Genomic DNA, 18,255 nt, shown 5'->3' with positions numbered 1-18,255 from the left:
GGAATTATTTTGAAACTAAACATACAGCTGGTGGGGAGCATTATTTACAAAGACACTACTATTAATTTGATTATTTACAAACTACACGCAGGACCTGTCTTTTGGGAAGGCAAAAGCAGATGTTTTTGATAGGAGGAAAGGTCATGCACTGCACTGTACCGATACACCATACCCACATGCACAGAAATGCACAATCAAATAATAAGGTGCACTAAAAAAAACACAAAAATCACCACCATGCACGAAAAGCACCAATAAGCACCACCATAAGTACAGTCATACATTTTTCAAAAATAAACTGGCGTCTTCTCAGCTGGGCCGATGGCTGCTGGGCCGATGTTTCTTGGCGCCTTGATGTTCTTTCTTGCGGCCTATTTAACCAATAAAAAAGGGCACAAACCGCATCCACTTTTTTTAAATTACGGCCAGCAGGGGCCAACTAAGGTGGTCCACATGCTTGGCATAGGTGCCACCTTGACCGTGGTCCACAAGCAAGTTGCTGGCAGCAATGGCTCGCGCCAGCAGAGGGGCCAGGCCACAGAACGTGTGGTCCATATATGGTGGGCTTGGCCACAGAACGTGTGGTCCATAGGTGGTGTACCAGTCCAGGCAGGCAAGCAGCAAGGGTGCATGCGCACAACTTCGGCACCTGCACACTTTCCCCTCGGCACACAAATACCACGGTCCATGAGTGGTGAAGGAAGACAAAGCACTTCCATTGAGGACTTCCATTTCCGTTTCTGTTGAGGACTTCCGTTTCCGGTCTAACTGGCGAGGTTTCGTTTATTCGCAGCTCTCCATGCTCTCCATCGAAATCGAAGTTAAGTAATTGGTCCCATTTGTATTTTCGTTATAACTGTATTTATTTTATGGTGTATGTACGACTGTACGTATATTGTGTCCCGACGAAGATTTTCGGTGCAAATCTTTCATACCTGTATTGAAAATCGTGTTAATTCGTGTCGTGTCTTGAGGCCTTGTACAGTGTACACTGTACAACCTTGAGGCTTTGATTTTCTCTCAGCGGTCCGTCGTTTGTGATCCAATAACTTTCGTTCTCTGTTTTCCCAGTCTTTTCACCCCATTAGGCTATGAGCCAGACCCTCAAATTTTCGACATTATGCTCAATCAGAGGGAGGATGGCTAACAGTTATTTTTGGCAAGGCCAGGGACCCTAGTGCTGAAAAAAATGTGATAGCAGTGTGAAACTCTTAGCCGTATCTGTGTTATCATCACATTTGTCAGACCACCCCAATAACGCTTTCGGTAATTTTTCCGCCTAAGATTTAGGGGGTAGGGTTCGTTTTGGGGCTTTCAAATAATATCTCCTATATGTATCAGTTAGTGTTGTATACCAGGTGAAAGGTAATTGAATTATCTTTCACATGATGTATAGAAAGTGCCTGTGTGATATATAGTAACCTCTTTATGATCATTAAAACATATTTATTTCCGCCAACCCTCAAAAATTTATCACAAAATCCCTAATGAAAACAAAATTAGGCAAAAATTCAGTTTGGCGGATATTAAATGAATTTTTGAATTTGAGAAACACACAGTATGATTAAAGTCAAATTTGGGCCTTAAATATCATACACCTTGATAAAGATGAGAAAATCCAATATACAGTAGTTTCTGTAACCATGACCTAAAATCCATAAATGTATATCTTTCCGCTCTTATGATATTGTTACAGACGCGGTTGTGGATGTTAGTTTACCTAGCGGTTTGGTATGACCGCGTCTGCACAGTTTACCCGATTATGCTCGAACGTTGACTAAGTCGCGCTATGCTAAATCAATGATGGAAAAGACACAACGGCTGGATTAAAATGACACGACACCAAGGGTTCAGTTCTCAAGACCTCCGGAGGAGGTTATATTAGGGCGGAAGGTCAGATTACAACGACAAGAGGGACAGCATAGAAAGGCAGGCACTTAGACACAGTCTTATCTAGCCCCGACAGACGACAGATAAACGGGACAAAACTGACTCACACGGGGATTGATGGCAAGGAGGGGCAGGTCTTCGATGGCTCAAGGTGCACCTTGGCTCAGGGGCAAAATCGACCCGGTCCAGTCCAAAGATACGGGAGGTCTCACTCAGCGCTGGAAGGTCACGTTCTTTCTCCAAGCTGGGGGCGCATCTGACCTCACATCCGGTAAGTGGCCGCGTATATCCGGCGGGGAGTGACACGCCCTCGGCTCGTTAGCTCCGCCCCAGATGGAATCGGCCCGTTGCTTCTCATTGGGTGCGTGCGGGGGGTTACCGGCTCCGCCCTTGACGAGGGGCTGACAGGGAGCCCCTTCGTGGTAACCCCGTCGGAGCGCATGGTCAATGGCGGCTAACCGAGCCGGTGTGAGGACGCACACTCCCCCGCGCCGCGCCGCCCCCATTCTCCTCTGTTGTTGTAGTTGTAGTTGTAGTTGTTGTTGTTGTTGTTGTTGTTTCATGGGGAAGATGGGAGGAGGTAAGGGGAGGTCCTAAACTCACTACTGGTGCCATACGATCACATTCTGGTGCAACGAAGAGTCAGAATTAATGGAAACGAGTCCTTAACTGACATAGACTAAGAATAACTAGCAAGATGTCCTATAGTTGTCTACGTGAGATGCGGTGAACCTGGGCACGACATTTAATGGGGGAAAAAGGGGAAGGTCGGTTCTACAGAGTGTTATTTACAGGCAATGGGACTAGGGAATGGGGGATTGGGGATAGTTGGGGAGTATTGGGGAAATAGGGGAGTATTTACAAGCGGATATTGAGGCCAAATGCCATATCCGCAACATTGCACCCTTCTCTACCCTCGGGGCGTCCCGACCCGATAAATTTTTACCTATTTTAGTGTGGCACTCAGATGTAGTTCCCTCTACTATTAACTCTACCCTGAGTGCGACAGTTTTACAGATGTTCACAAATGAGTAAATATGTCCCCCTGCGACGTTGCACCCTTCTCCTCACAGAAACACACCCACAGGATAACCGAATTGCGGAAAGAATTCGCAAACTAAACATACAGCTGGTAGGGAGCATTATTTACACAAGACTACGCTGATATTTACACTACGATCCAGGACCTGTTTTTGGAGGAACACATGCAGATGTTATGCATAGAGAGAGCACGCATGCCAGCATCGATAAACCAACCCACGAGTGCTCTGTGGCCTTATGGCCTTTAATAATGTGCAGAGCACCCCTTCCAAGCATCAAAAGCACCACCCCATAACACAGTCAGCACCATCCGGTGCACCAATAAAGTGTTTATAAATCACCGGTGGTGTCGCAGCCGGCCGATGTTCTGCCGCTGGTCTTGCCTTCGTGTGGTGCACTTGGTGTTCTTGCCTCTTTCAAAAAAATAAAGAAAGGCGCCAACCGCGTCCAATTCTGTATTGTGGCCATCAGGGGGCCAACTATAAGTGGTTCACCTTGTATGGCATAGGTGCCACGTTGACCCATAGGTCCATCAACGGGTGGTGCTTGCCCGCAAAAGAACTGCGGTCCATTGTGGGTGGCCACCAAAATTGCGGTCCATATGATGTATCGATCCAGGCAGCAAGCAGCGAAAGTGCAGGCCCACAACTGCGTAGCCAGCACCTCTCTCTCCTCTCTCTCTACCCCAAAGCCAGATCCTCGGAGGTGGGAGACAAAAGAAGCAGACAAGTGAGTAAGGTGGTAAGGGCTCAAAAGTGCACGCAATACAAGATGATGCACACTGGGGGCACATGGGAACCAGGTGAGACAGGTACGTTCCTATCGTACGCCCCCCCCCCACCAGGTAACCTACATGGCCCCTCCCTTACCCCTTACTGTATCCACAAAACACAACACTACCCATAAACATCTATTTTACTAATCAACAACCATCCCTACTGTCTTCCCCGTTCCTCCCATATACCAAATTCGTCTTCTCTCCCTCCTAACCAATCAAATTTGCCATTTTCAACTTTCATCAAAATTTGCCATCTCCAACTCAACATCATAATTTGCTATCACCAATTCATCATCAGTCCCTCCTAGGGAGGGAGAGATGGAATCACCCCAATGTCTCATCCACGTCGTGATGCGTCTCACAAATCCTCACAGCAATTCTCATTTCCTGCACCAAAACAAAGAAAACACAGGTGTGGAGTCATCATCATCACCACAGGTAAGTGGCTGCGTATGGTGCGACAGGTTCATCAATCCTAACTATTTCCTAAATGACTTTAACAACTTTACACTACCCGGGGTCTTTCTCCGGCCAAACCATTGGCCCTCTTACACTATGGCTTCTAAAAACCAATTCCCATTGGCCAAACTGTGGTGCTTTTCAATTTGGGGTCTCACTCCCCCGATTCATCTCCCGGTGCCCTCGCACAATTTCTGGGCTGTGGCGTGTACCTCTCCCAGTGGGTCTACCCACCTGCACACCTCCACCACTGCAGTTGCCTCCGAGCTTACCTGCTCCTTACCCTAACCTATCTACCTGGGGAAGGCCCTCTGGCGCTCTCCCCACTCGGTGCCCTCTCTGGCACTGGGCTACCCGGGTCCGTCCTCCGGATCCTCGGGCCCCATCCACAACTCTACCGGCTCCCAGAGCCCACCTGCGGCCTCACCTGGCCGACATCCTCACAGTGGTGGAGTGCCCAACCAACTACACACACTAACAGGCTACACGCCCAGCCATTTCCACAACACTAATGCACCCATCCACAATACCATTCTGCAACCGCACCACAAATGCCAATATCCAACCACAATTTACCTATACCCTCTATCTAACACTTACACTACCCGCCCCGGGTACTCGTGAAAGGGGTCCACTCTTCCCCCATTCACACCTTCGCACCATGCACACCACTCCATACCACTTACTCCCACTCTCTCCACACACCTGTACTTGCACACCTGTGCTCTCACTCTTGGTGCCGCCTGCACCCTTCTCTCCCCAAGCGCATTCGCGCTGATCCACAACACTCACTACTCACACACTGCTCCACACACCTGTTCAGTTCTCACACAGCATCATCTCATCTAACTACTCCCCTCTGAAACTTGCGCTTCCCTGTCGTCCCTTTAAACTATTGCGCTCCCCCGTCATTATCATCCATACTAATCTACCTGCGTCCCCACTACAGGTATCAGTCACTAACTAAACTTAACGTTACCTAATGTCATCTTCGCTAGATCCCTACCAATATCCTAACCCACCCGGGCTAGTTTTCACTGCCATCAACCCCATAAGCTATAGCGCATTTGCCCCACCATGGGCAGGGTGGCAGGGATGCCACCCTTACCCACCGGGCCCATCGCTCATCAATCCCCCAGTCCTCTGGCACTAATAAGCCCCCCTTATTCAGAGGTACTGGGTCCCGCCTCGGCATCTAAAGCCGAGGCAATCCACGGGGGCGCCTGCTCGCCGGTGTAAGGTCTTATCCGGTCGGCGTGGACGATCCGAGGGAGGGCTCATGGCCCCATTTTGATCTTAATGACCACGTCACAGATTTGCGACAGGACGACTCCTGGGCCTTGCCAGGGGGAGGTGAGCTTTGGGCACCTTCCCTTCCGCCTCCGGGGATTAAAGAACCAAATCTTCATCCCCGGAGCGTATTGACTCCCCTGGCTCCGGTCGTCGTACCTGCGCTTCATCTTTTCCTCCGCCAAATGGAGTTGGCGGCGGGCGAAGGCATGGACTAGCTCCATGCCTTCCTCTAGGTGACGTGCGTACCCCTCCCTCGGCGGGTTAACCACTGTGTCTGGCACGGGACCGCATAGCAAGTCGGCGGGAGCCCGTAACTCCCGCCCATACATAAGCAACGCTGGACTGCATGCGGTGGCCCCGTGCTGGCTGGTTCGGTAGGCCATAAGCAAATAAGGGAGATGTTCGTCCCAGTCATCCTGACGGGTGGCGGTGAACAGTGCCAGTTGTTGGATTAGAGTTCGGTTAAATCTTTCCACCATCCCGTCAGATTGAGGTCTTAAAGGCGTTGTTCTGGTTTTCCGAATTGACAGGAGACTGCACACATCTTTTAGCAATTTGCTCTCAAAATTTCGTCCCTGGTCGGTGTGCAACTCCTGTGGAATCCCATGCCGGCACACAAATCCTTCCACGAAGGCCTGCGCTACCACCCCTGCTTCTTGGTTGGGGAGGGCGTAGGCCTTCGTGGAAGGATTTGTGTGCCGGCATGGGATTCCACAGGATGCCGGCATGGGATTCCACAGATTTGTGTGCCGGCATGGGATTCCACATGGGATCCCACTCCTGACACCAATTGTTACAGACGCGGTTGTGGATGTTAGTTTACCGAGCGGTTTGGTATGACCGCGTCTGCACAGTTTACCCGATTATGCTCGAACGTTGACTAAGTCGCGCTATGCTAAATCAATGATGGAAAAGACACAACGGCTGGATTAAAATGACACGACACCAAGGGTTCAGTTCTCAAGACCTCCGGAGGAGGTTATATTAGGGTGGAAGGTCAGATTACAACGACAAGAGGGACAGCATAGAAAGGCAGGCACTTAGACACAGTCTTATCTAGCCCCGACAGACGACAGATAAACGGGACAAAACTGACTCACACGGGGATTGATGGCAAGGAGGGGCAGGTCTTCGATGGCTCAAGGTGCACCTTGGCTCAGGGGCAAAATCGACCCGGTCCAGTCCAAAGATACGGGAGGTCTCACTCAGCGCTGGAAGGTCACGTTCTTTCTCCAAGCTGGGGGCGCATCTGACCTCACATCCGGTAAGTGGCCGCGTATATCCGGCGGGGAGTGACACGCCCTCGGCTCGTTAGCTCCGCCCCAGATGGAATCGGCCCGTTCCTTCTCATTGGGTGCGTGCGGGGGGTTACCGGCTCCGCCCTTGACGAGGGGCTGACAGGGAGCCCCTTCGTGGTAACCCCGTCGGAGCGCATGGTCAATGGCGGCTAACCGAGCCGGTGTGAGGACGCACACTCCCCCGCGCCGCGCCGCCCCCATTCTCCTCTGTTGTTGTAGTTGTAGTTGTTGTTGTTGTTGTTGTTGTTTCATGGGGAAGATGGGAGGAGGTAAGGGGAGGTCCTAAACTCACTACTGGTGCCATACGATCACATTCTGGTGCAACGAAGAGTCAGAATTAATGGAAACGAGTCCTTAACTGACATAGACTAAGAATAACTAGCAAGATGTCCTATAGTTGTCTACGTGAGATGCGGTGAACCTGGGCACGACATTTAATGGGGGAAAAAGGGGAAGGTCGGTTCTACAGAGTGTTATTTACAGGCAATGGGACTAGGGAATGGGGGATTGGGGATAGTTGGGGAGTATTGGGGAAATAGGGGAGTATTTACAAGCGGATATTGAGGCCAAATGCCATATCCGCAACAATATATTGATTTACATTTTACGATTTTTGACCGACAACATGTATATAGTTTTATACCATTATTGGTCTAAAAATAGTATATATAATATTGGGATGTCAGCCATATATAGGCCAAAAAGTACTGAAATTGGTGTCAGAAATGTCTAATTCTAAAAATATGAAGGCATTATGACCAAACTGTATGTGGTGTTCTTGAATATACCACAGACGTATGATGCATGTGATGATTAACCTACTCCATGTACATGTATGTATCCTGATGTACCCTAACTTGGCGAGATAATTTACATCATATTCATGCAAACGTTTTTAGTCTTGTAGTGTTGTATGGTTCTCTTATATTACCAGCTATACATAAAGTAAACCAAAGGAAAACAATGTACTTTCTATTTAAGCAACATATATTTATAGACATCATACCATAAAGTACACGAGTTATCAATTCAGCGTACACCATATTTGTTACACATATGTACATGATCTTTCTCCATACAGTTCTACAATTCAGAAGTTATCCTCGTCATCGTCGTCGTCTTCTTCATCGTCTTCTGCCGAACATGCAAAAGTCTCTAAGACCAGCATCTTGGAAACGAGCACCAAGAATCGACATCACATTGCAGATTGTGTGGAACGTGCCGAGGCGAAGTACGATGTTAGCATATGTGTCTGTGTGTTTCCAGACGATCTCGGCAGCCTTAGCATACAGGGCCTGATCCATGACGACGACGATGTCCTGCAAGTGTAGGATCTGTCGGACGCTTTCAGACTGCTTCAATATTTCTGCGACTGTGGACATCTCTGTAGCTGGTGCATTTATTGTAGGCATATATCTAACAATATCCTGAGAGACGCTGATAGATGCCCTGACGGTGATGTTGAATCCTGTCCAACTTGGTGTTTTTTGTGTTACTGGGTCCACCTGATGGGCAATGACCCAAAGAAGATTCTTGATTTGAGCAACTTCCATAGCCATCTTGTTTTCCGCTGCAGCTGTTGATAATGTGTGTAGTGGATGAGTCCCAACACGTTCACCTGCAATGTAGACAGGCAGTGTTTCTTCTGTTATGCAGACTGTTCTTTGCTTGAGCTTCTCGATCTTCGGAAGTGGCTCCTTTGGAAGGTGTGGTCCATACATTTTGGCCTGCACTGCAATGCCATTGACTCGATGTGTTGTTCCTTTAGTCCTTGAGCCAGACCAAAAGTAATGCTCCGGCGGGGGGAGTAATTCTCATTATGATTTTCCATTAGACCAATGTCTCAAGTGTCAGAAAAGGTGTGATGGACATCTGAGAACGGTAGCTTAGTGCCCGGATGGACGCCATCTTTGAAACCACCCAGCTCGAAAATGCCCATTTGGTGGGGTACATTGTTGCACGTGTATCTGGACTTCTATACTAGCTATCGATGTGCGGTTGACGACTAAATATACGTCCGATGTGTACCGTCTAAATAAAAAATAATATGAAGCATTTTGTTTTAGATTAATTATTATAAAAATCAATTATCGAAAAAAAATCATATATTTTTCAATATTTTATTATTAGACTTGTACTTTTTTTAGTGAAACAACACTGGTATGATTTTCCAAATTATGCATTGTGCTACACCGTTTATCTGTCTATAAAAATAACTCAAAAACTAAAACATATCATCCACCACGAGTTTACAACAAATAAATGTAAAGAGGCATAAAATGACTTAGGCCGCCGCTGGCATTATCTATTCTGACGATAACGCAAGTTAGGAATGTCGTACGGAGAGGATTTTAACACCATACGATATCTAATAAGCAGGCGGAAATTGTTACATAGGAAATCTGCACTTTGGTGGCCATCTTGGATTTCAAAATGGCCGCCAATTATATTAATTATTCATTACTAGAGTTTGGAAAGACGTATGGAGCTGATTTTAACACCATACGATGTATATTCCTAATAAGCAAGCGGAGGTATCATTGAACATGTCATGTTTTAGTCAAATAACACCGGTATGATCTTCCAAATTATACATTTTGCTAAACCGTTTATCTGTCTATAAAGATTTTCAGGCAATTTGGCCTGCATTATAATAGAGAACAACATATGCTATACAATATACAGTGCACACAAAGTTAATCATCAGAGTCGCCATCAGAGTCATTGGCATCCTGAGCCATGATAGCATCATCCTGCACCATGTTGGAGCATCCCTGCAGCTTACACACAACAGTGCACTTCAACCCATTCAGTATGCAGGAGCAATCTGACGGTCGACACGTCCTTCTGCATGTGCATGAGATGAGATTCAAGACGACATCTGGAGCTGGTAGACCCGCCATCCATCGGATTGTGAGCGAACCGCCATCATCGAGTTCCCAACCATGTCCTGCTGATGGTGTTGGGACGTCTGGTAGGTTTTCAAGGCTGCGTCGCCAGATAGCCGCCTGATAGTTGGCCCTAAGCGTATGCTGCATCAAGGAGTCTTCACAAGGCGGCAATTGTCCAGATTCGATCTGGCCCTTCTTTGCACAGAACATGTGATAACGGAGCGAATTAACACCGACGATCTTCGTGTTCTTGGCGTACAGCTGACACGTGAAGGCCTGAATGCTATTGAAGACGTCTGTTGGTACATTCCACGAAGATCCCAGATCTGTGAATGCTTGAAGATACAGCTCATTCGCTTGCACAAGCTTCAAAGCCTTTATCTTTCCTTGGCTAGCCAGAGCACTCACAGTGTCACACCCGCTCCATGCATGAAGCCCTGGCAATGCACTGCAAACTCCAGACCCCAATACCGCAGCCAACTTTCCAACGTCGATCATTCTGACTCGAACCTTTGTTCCTCGTCTGATGAAGAGCTGACTATCGATGGTTCTGCTGAGATGAAGACTGATGATCAGAACGTCGGTGTCATCTGCCACTAAGATGATCGTCTTGTAGTGGGTAGCGGCGTGCTTTGCGTGGAGAAACATACGCGTGTCTGCTTCCTCGTGGCTACATTCGAGTGCTTGCACCAACTTCCACCTATCGCGGGTCAGTACCAGACATTTTTCACCACAGGTGACATACAGTGTTCTGTTGCCTAGCTTTTCGCGATTTGTTTCATGTTTCCACGACTCCGCCAGAAACACAACCAGTTTCTCCTTTGTCTGGCTGCAAGCAAGGAGACGCCGCCAGTTCATGATTTTGTGTGCGGGTCTGATCTCGCTGAAACTGATGCCTTCATTTGAACCGCGGTTCACACGCTCAGCTGCTTTGATGGATTCTTCTGTGTATGTGTCAAAGACAACATCGATGCACTCACTGCCTTGACCAGCGTGAAGCGCTGCAGCAAGGATGCGGTCAGATAGTTCTTCGAACGTGTCGTTCTCGCCATGCATCTTTTGTATGAGAGCCATCGCATCAATTATTGTTGCACTTCGCTTGTCAACGTTCTCGGCTGGTTCCACAAGACCTTCCATGTGTTTCGCAAGTGCAGCTTTGTTCGTTTTTTTCATTGACCCATCAACGTTTGCCAAAGACCATGGTAACGGCCCTAGTGGGTGACAAAGGACAAGTTGCATGTCGAGGTTCCTTGTCTTGGCGATGAGTATCATGGTGGCAAACAGTTGTCTGTCAGCTCTCGGGACGATCTCCTTGTTTGTGCCCTTCACAACTTTCTGCTTGATCTTACCAAAGGTCTTCAAGTTTAGCTTGTTCAATGTGTCATGAAAGCCTGTTCCCTCTTCAAGACGTTTCTGGAAGCTTTGATACGCCGCTTCCCCCTTTTGCAGGGCGTTGAGTAGGTCATTAGAAACGTCCTCCCTCGCAGCCGCTCCGGTAGATATACTGAGAAGACATGACGGATCATCGGCGAATGGATTGGTCCAGTCATTTTCCAGTAGATCACAGATAGCTGTGACGCCAGACTCATCACGTTTGATGCGAGAAGTAGACAAGTCAGGGTGCTTGGCGTGAGATGTGTCACTGCCATTCACAAGGATAGTTTCTCGTAGTTGCCTCAGTGCAGTAGCCCGATTTTCTGCAGTTAGATAGTATCGTGACACAGCCCCTTGTCGAAGACTAAAACCTCGTGTTCCTCCAGCTGTTTGCGTATCTTTGTTTACTGTTTCTTCTGTTGTCTGATCAACAGCGATTCTGGCAAATGGATTCCCTGGTCTAAGCTGTACGGAGAAGTAGCCTTGATTGAAATGCCTGTACAACTCGGGGCATGTTTCGTGGAGTTGCGTCATCTGTGCATAGTACACTGGTAGATATCTAGCATAGTTCACCTTGTTCATTGCGAAACACCAAGGGATCACTCTTCTGACACAAGCCAAGTGAAGCATCCAGTTGCCTTCTCTATCCGCACGAATCAACCCCAGCAGGGTCTCTACCATATCAATATACATCATCCAGAAGCGAGCCAGGTCTCCATGTTTGGTTCGCAGAAAATGTAGGTATTTCGCGAACATGTCAAAGCTCTGTACACATGAATCATCATCGAGAGCAGCAGCGAGAGTCTCGTGGCAAACATCCTCCTTGATGCTGCGAATTTTGAGGTCAGTGCTTCGAATCTGGGGTTCCTTGTCAGGATGATTGCTTTCTATCCACACCTGGAAGCCCTTCCAAATGATGCGCATTAGTGCCTCGTACATCAACTTGTGGAGTCGCACAGCACGGTTGTATTGCTTGCCTTCCAGAACCCTGTTGATGGAACCTTCAGCGATTACTCCTGACTCAACAGCTACATCCCGAAGGCCTGCATCTCCAAACATTTTCCCAATGCTCGACATGAAGTTACAGATGGTATGGAAGTTCCCCATCATGAGCACGATTCTTCCATATCGATCGACATCTTTCCATGCTATTTCGGTCGCCTTAGCAAATAGTGCCTGGTCTAGCACCACCGGTATACGCTCAAGCTGAAGTGATGACATGATGTTCAGAGCTTCTCTGAGGATTTCTTGCACTGTTGCCATATCTGTGGCAGGCGCGTTTATAGTCGGCAGGTAGCCAACTACATCTTCCGTCACCTGAACACGATCTCTAGTCATGATGTTGAAACCAGTCCACAAACTGATTGTCTGGTCGCATGGTTCCAGCATGCGAGTCATAATCCATACGTGATTTCGGCGCTGCGCAAGGGATGTTGCGCCTGCAAGAGTGTCAGAAAGATCTGCAGGCTTGATTGCAGGTGGGCCCTCGCGTTTCCCACCGCTGTATATTGGAAGTAAATCGCTGGATGACGGGATAGATCGCTTCTTATCTGCTTTGGATACTGCCGATGGAGGTTGGGGCGGCAAACACGACTGCGACTTCGGTTGGACGATGATACCGTTGACGCGATGCGATGTTCCGCCACCACTCAGCGATTCCTCTAGCCTGTCGATGTTATCGAATGCTAATACAGTCGGGACCGAAGGGTGCACATGTGACGGAAGTGGTACTGTATCTTTCTCCACACTTGCTAATTTGTCTATGCATAGCGCTGTCTCGATTTCTTCCAGAACTGTGTACGAACATCCGTGCCCGAGTCGATTCAATATTCTGATGACCTCTGTATTACCGGTGAGCGTTTTCATGACCCACGGAAGTAGGACATGCTTCGATGTTCTGATGGTACCCCGGTGTACAGCATTGATGATATCTTGAGCCATCGACCATACCAGTGTGTCGGCACGCGCAGAGCTACCCCCACTCCCGCAAATCAAAGTATGCAGAAATACACGAAGAGAATCTGGTATCTTCACGTAATCTGAAGTGAGTTCTGCTGGCTGAGGCAGCCAACGTTCATTGTAATGAGCATCTTTGATCTGGTGTCGCAGTGAAGTAGCTGCACGCACAATGTTACTTTCACCGTCCGTTCGTTCAAATGCTTTCACTTCTGCTTTCAGGTTTACGCACTCTGCAGCAATCTCTCGCTTTGTCAGATTATCGGGCATCAAGTATACACGGTGTTTCACATTGAAGAAGATGAGCGATTCTCCAAACTCTCTTTGTAATGTGCACTGCAGATTCTTCTTGATGGAGTCACGAACATCAACTGAAAATGTATCTGAAGACAGGATATCTGTTGCAACATCAACTATTGGAACAATCCTCGGGTTCAAGAACAAGTCAGTGCGAATGAAATTGAATATACATCGTATCATTTCTTTTTTCTCGATATTATCTTCAATGTCAGTTTCTACTTGAGGTTTTTGGGGCCGTGTGTAGTTTCTATAGCAGGAGAAGTGGTAGTGAGCCTCAGCTGCAACCATATCTCGTGTAGTCAATGCCAAAACTCTCTCATCATTGCGAGCTGTCGCAGCATCTCTTATTGTCTTATCTGCTCGAAGTTCAACAGCCAAGACAACTGTTTCACGGGTACGACTGCCTTTTATGAATTTTGAAGCACGCTGGCAAAAAATGCATTTATCATCGTAGACCGTTGAAGTTGATCCTGTCTCTTCCCGTGATGATCGCCGTCGCACCGCATCGCCAGTATCAACTGAAGAACTTCTAGCTGCATTGGTCAAAGTAGCAAGGTGGTTTTTGTGAGTGAAGTCTGATCTACAAGCCCTATGGTATAATATTGGAATATTAGGAAGTTCAACTGCGCCTTCTTGGACTAGCTTTAGAATTGGATAAAAGTTTCTAACTGCGGCTGCGTCACACAATGTCTTCCAAGAACTGTTGCCCGCTGCCTTGCTTAGTTCAGAGAGTGGCGACTTCTTGCTGCACAGGATGCACGTTCCGGACTCAGGTTCAATCTTCGCCCGTTTCGCCTCGACACCGGCCATCTCAGCTGAAAGAACAAAAAGACTGACGTTAGATTACTCCGATATCCGAAAAGCTCGCCAGCTTACATAGACATACTCATCCAAGTCAGTGAACATGTTAGATGGCGCCACAATACAACTCTATAATAGAGTTGTATGTGGCGCCATCTAACATGTTCACTTTTAGTTCTTAAGCCACCCACCTCCCCCCCCCCCCCCCCCCCCTCAGAAATTAATCAGGTCACCGCAACAAATCTCAGACTGAGATATAGAATATAGAATATAGATATAGAATAGACTGACGTCACTTTCGGCACTGGGTTCTGTGGGTTGATTATCGGCGGGAAATTCCAACTGACATAGTTTCGGTTTGTGGAAAGTGCATGCCTTTTCATATATTTTTTGTGTACACTCGTGGTGGATGATATGTTTTAGTTTTTGAGTTATTTTTATAGACAGATAAACGGTGTAGCACAATGCATAATTTGGAAAATCATACCAGTGTTGTTTCACTAAAAAAAGTACAAGTCTAATAATAAAATATTGAAAAATATATGATTTTTTTTCGATAATTGATTTTTATAATAATTAATCTAAAACAAAATGCTTCATATTATTTTTTATTTAGACGGTACACATCGGACGTATATTTAGTCGTCAACCGCACATCGATAGCTAGTATAGAAGTCCAGATACACGTGCAACAATGTACCCCACCAAATGGGCATTTTCGAGCTGGGTGGTTTTAAAGATGGCGTCCATCCGGGCACTAAGCTACCGTTCTCAGATGTCCATCACACCTTTTCTGACACTTGAGACATTGGTCTAATGGAAAATCATAATGAGAATTACTCCCCCCGCCGGAGCATTCACTTCAAAATATGGCCGGTTGGCTCAAGGACTACTTTCCCGGTCAGCGTCTCTTCCAGTCTATCAATGTTATCCCATGCCAAGTTTGTGAATACATACGGCTGGATGCTGCTTGGTAGGACTGTTTGCTCATTTAGGTTTGCTGCAAGTTTTTGAAGACATAGTGCAGTGTCATTTTCCTCCAGTTGAGTGTAGGATATTGCATGTCCAAGATGGTTCAATGTGCGAATTAGTTCTACGTTCCCTGTGAGAGTCTTAACTGCATATGGGAGCAACATGTGTTTCGGAGGCTTTTGTTGTCCACAGCTCACTGCATAGATAATGTCCTGGCTGAAAGATTGCATCAGCATGATGACCCTGTTTGATGGAAGCTCGTTTTCCGGATCTCCAGTCAAGAGGCCAAGCATAAAGCGCTGGAGATAGACGGGAACGACGAAAGAGTCATTGTCGACGTCGGCTGGATGATAGGGCCATGGAGTTGGTTTGTTATCCTTCCTTATCATCGATCTGATGTGTGTCGATGTCTGATCAATGACTTTGGACATGTTTGATGATTTCCCTTTCCAAATGCTCAGTTGTTGTTTAAGTGTTTGTATTTCTTTGACAGCATCTTGTAGTGTTACATTATCAGGTACGACAATCAGTTTTACCACTTTTGTCTTGAAAGATGTGAACGCTATTTCCAAGATCAGTTTCCAGTTTCCGTGCGAGGTTTTTTCTTGTAGCAGTTCTTATCCCATGCAACCCTCTTGATGTCATTATCGATTGTAGGTGCTCTACCAGCGTTGTCATCCTAACAATTTCCTTATTCGGGATTATATGGTTCCGGATGTATACTAGCAACTCATTGTATGCTTCTTCTTCAGTGTAGTCAGATTCGTTTGTGGCGGCCGTGTTTCTGTCATGTGCATCTTTAGTGCTTGGTCTCGTGTAACTTCTGTAGCAAGAGAAATGGTATCGTGCTTCAGCTGCCACAATGTCTCTACTTGTGGCAGCCATGATTTTCGTGTCACATTTACGCACGGCGCTGTTTCGCAGTGTTTCATCTGCTCTCAGATCAACAGCCTTGCTCAACTTTTCACGGGATGACGTTCCCTTGCACCACTTGGTCTTTCCACAGAATATACAATCCGGTTCATAGATGCGTGATTCCGAAGATGCCCTTCTGGCTTGTCTCTTGCTCGCTGAACATGTTGCAGCAGCATCGTCGGTTAAATTGGATTCAGCTTTTCGTTTCAGTGCTTCCAAATCTCGCTTCATGGTGAACACGCTCCTGCACTGCCTGTGGTAGAATACTCGGGGAATCTCCTTCTCTGGCAGCGACTGAGCAAGGTCGAGAATGGGTGCATGGTTCCGTATTTTGGCCGCATCCAGCAATGTAGTCCACGAATCGAATGTTTGAGGGCTTATGAGCGGATCTTCTGGTTTGACATCTAACGATAGCTTATGAATGATACAAACGTCCTTGGGAACTTTCTGAGTGATCGCAATCTCCATTGCAAGTATTTGTTCAATTGTCTATCTGCAGTACACTCTGTTTCACCACCACCAATATCACCACCACTGTCTCACCTGGAAAGACACATAATATCGAATGAGACCACCACCACCACCACTACTACAAATTAGCATCAGTTGCTATAGTTGCTTAAAAATGTATTCTGCACCAACAAATCTACAAAGAGAAATACATTAGATGTCGTGCACCGCTGTCATGGTTGCAAATCACATCTATCTATAATTCCAGTAATCTCTGTGTGTATGTGTGTGTGTCTGTGTGTGTGTGTGTGTGTGTGTCTGTGTGTGTGTGTGTGTGTTTGTCTGTGACCGCTGTTTCTCGACAACCACGGGTCCGATCTAATTGAAACTTGCCAGATATATTGCTGGGGACCCGAGGATGTGCCTTTTCAAGGTTTGAAATTAATCGGACAAGTGGTTCCCAAGGTATGGTCACCGTACTCGCAAGCCGTTCGCTTTGGCTTTGCGAATGGACCAAACCATTTCATGTAAATAGAGGGGGGGGGGGGGGTTCTGTGGTCGTTACTGCCACGTGGTTTCAAAGTTGCCAATGGACCAAACCATTTCATGTAAATAGAGGGGGGGGGGGGGTTCTGTGGTCGTTACTGCCACGTGGTTTCAAAGTTTTTTTTTGTTGTTGTTGTTTGCACGCATGTTTTTTTGCACGCACGTACGGGACCAAACCCGTATGGACCAAACCATTTAATGTAATTAGAGGAGGGGGATATAATTTTAGATATATATATAGTACGGGCACGCCCTAGTAAAATATAATGAAAATATTGACATTGATGACAACATTCGTATTAGCATGTCTACACATATTGCATTGAATTTCATAGCACATCATGATCATATGTGTGAGGATATTGACTCTAATTATACTGTATGTGTGTCTCAAATCGAAACATACCTTTTACATACCTTTTGTTTTTGCCTATTTTGTTCCTAAAATTGGGGATTTTGTGATGAAGTTTTGAGAGTTGGTGGAAATAATTATGTTTTAATAATCATAAAGAGGTTACTATAGATCACACAGGCACTTTCTATACATCATTTGAAAGGTAATTCAATAACCTTTTACCTGATATACCACACTAGCTGATATATACACGTGATATTATTTGAGAGCCAAAAACACTAACCCCACCCCCTAAATCTTAAGCGGGAAAAATGACCCGAAAAGCGATAAATGGGTGATCTGACAAATGTGATGATAACACAGATACGGCTAAGAGTTTCACACTGCTATCACTTTTTTTTCAGCACTAGGGACCTTGGCCTTGCCAAAAATAACTGTTAGCCATCCTCCCTCTGATTGAGCATGGTCGACCCCTCGGCTCATAGCCTACTTCCCCAACATATGAACCCCGCTAAGTAAGGTCCGCTCGCGTGCAACAATATAGGAGCAGCGCTATCTGCCGGGTTTTGCCGGGGAGCTGGAACGTGGATCGGGACCGGAGTGGAGCTTGGATCGGAGCCGGAGCCCAAGTCGTCCTTCTGCTTGGACCTTCCTTCCCTGACACCATTACTCCTTTTGTTTAAGTCTGTTTATGTTGTCCTGGGCGTGCTAATTAAGACTGTATAAGGTTGCCCTGTCTGCTTCTTCTTCTTCTTTGTACATTCCCTTCTTTCGTTTCCTCTTCTAATTGTACCAATTGTTAATAAATTGCCCTGTTCTTTCTGTTTTCTCCTTATTCGATCGTCTCCGTCTTTTCTCTCCATTGAGTACCTGTGGCCCGATTTGGAACCGCTTTAATCAGGTTTAGTCCTTTTATTAATGGCTCGGGCTGCGGCT

Source organism: Myxine glutinosa, chromosome 1, assembly GCF_964187855.1.
Source record: "Myxine glutinosa chromosome 1, kmMyxGlut1.1, whole genome shotgun sequence".
Lineage (NCBI taxonomy): Eukaryota > Metazoa > Chordata > Myxini > Myxiniformes > Myxinidae > Myxine > Myxine glutinosa.
Note: the sequence above shows the minus strand (reverse complement) of the source record.